This window comes from Branchiostoma belcheri, unplaced genomic scaffold (genome assembly GCF_001625305.1).
Source record: "Branchiostoma belcheri isolate BF01 breed outbred unplaced genomic scaffold, Haploidv18h27 scaffold31, whole genome shotgun sequence".
In the NCBI taxonomy this organism is placed as follows: Eukaryota; Metazoa; Chordata; class Leptocardii; order Amphioxiformes; family Branchiostomatidae; genus Branchiostoma; species Branchiostoma belcheri.
In genome coordinates this window covers 2,787,338-2,788,886 of record NW_017803921.1, presented here as the reverse complement: position 1 = coordinate 2,788,886, position 1,549 = coordinate 2,787,338, and the positions used below count along the sequence as shown (strand labels likewise).

Below are 1,549 nucleotides of genomic sequence, written 5' to 3'. Positions count from 1 at the left end.
GGTATTTGAGGCATTCAGCAAACCATACATACCTTCAAGAGATGAAAGGTCGTCTGTGAGAAGCGAAATTGTCGCAACAAAGTTCTAAAACCTTGGAAAAAACATGGAGGACAAGACAGTGTCCTGTGATGTCATCACGCACCAGTAAAACCGGTCTGACAACAAACGGTAAGGTGGCGCCAGGTTTGAATCCTCCGCCCAGTTCTAACAGACACTGGAGGCTACTCAGGGGTATTCAAGGGCACCTCTTGCCACATGACAAGATGACAGCTGAGAGGTGTAATGTTACTTCTTTAGAAAGTACTCTAGGAAAAAGCAAAACTACTAACAACAGGAAACAGTGAGAGCAGTAGCCATTTTCTTTTCTTAGCAATGAGGTTGGCAATGATTCAACACTTTGTGTGACTCACTGGCTGACAGACAAATTACCACTTTCCTGTAGACTAAGGGGAAGACCGTACTTATTACTAACACATTAGTGTACCATCCATGTCTAATAATACTAGTACCCCATTTTCAACCAGGTAGAGGGCTTTTTGGCTTATATCATCAGAAAAATGTGCTTTACGAATCAATGTTTCAAACAATACTTGAATGGATTAGAACTCTTGGAACCCCAAAACTGATGCAAGCAAAAAAAAGAATTGGCAAAAGAAGTTGCCTTCGAATTCCGATTATGAAAGCTATGTGGTCATGAAGGTTGACTAAACACAAAGAGTATGGTATGGCCAATTGTAAAGAAACTTTTTTTTCACAGGCATGCATCAATAGTCAAATCAACATGGCCTTAGCTGCTATTTAGACCTGGGAGGCATGATCATATGATATCACGATTGATACTTTCTCAGATGTTCAGAAATACCCTTTATATGTATAATAACACATTGCTGCAAAGGGACCATTAGGAGAATATTTTTCAACATTCATCAAGCAATTTGATAATCACAATTTCCCTATTCAGCAATGCAGACATCGTTTCTAAGATGTATTGCTGCAATTTCCTTCATATTAGAATCATAACCAACAATTGACTTGTTATTTTGAATTTCATTCCTTCTTATTGCTTGTATTACATATCAAATTGGTGAGTAAGGTTTACTTGACATTTATTATAGCTATTTCATGAGAATCATTAATGACAATGACAATGAACTTTATTGCATATCCACGCCCTACATGGGCCAAATGCATTAAGCTGGATAACTATAGGTACAGGTATAGAAGAAACAAGTGTTATACTTCTGTGCTATAACTATAGGTACAGGTATAGAAGTAACAGTGTTATACTTCTGTGCTATAACTATAGGTACAGGTATATAAGTAACAAGTGTTATACTTCTGTACTACGTCTCTAACTACAGGATCTATCTACATGATCTCCTCTCTCTTTTTGAAACATGTATGAACAAATTTACATAGCTTTTCATTTACATCGTAGTGCTTGGATGTCATAATATATTTGAACAGTTCTGCTTTTGACAAGTATGTATATTTCTTCTCTAACTCTAAGGAATTGATAAAGGATTTCCGCATATCAGTGTATAATGGG

At 36.8% G+C, this 1,549-nt stretch overlaps 2 protein-coding genes across 5 annotated transcripts in view; one reads left to right on the top strand and one right to left on the bottom strand.

The window, feature by feature from the left end:
- Positions 1 to 1,549, top strand: part of LOC109474567 (aladin-like) — a 42,479-nt gene that overhangs the window by 23,230 nt on the left and 17,700 nt on the right. The gene's annotated exons all lie outside the window — the stretch shown is intronic.
- The window catches only part of LOC109474528 (eukaryotic translation initiation factor 4 gamma-like), a 23,132-nt gene that overhangs the window by 17,136 nt on the left and 4,447 nt on the right, over positions 1 to 1,549 (bottom strand). The window contains exon 1 of one of the 3 annotated variants that reach the window (XM_019774839.1): positions 33 to 282. The exons of the other annotated variants lie outside the window; for them this stretch is intronic. The gene's annotated coding sequence lies outside the window, so the exon portion shown is untranslated. Of the gene's footprint in view, positions 1 to 32; positions 283 to 1,549 lie in introns of those variants that run through there. 3 annotated transcript variants of the gene reach the window in all.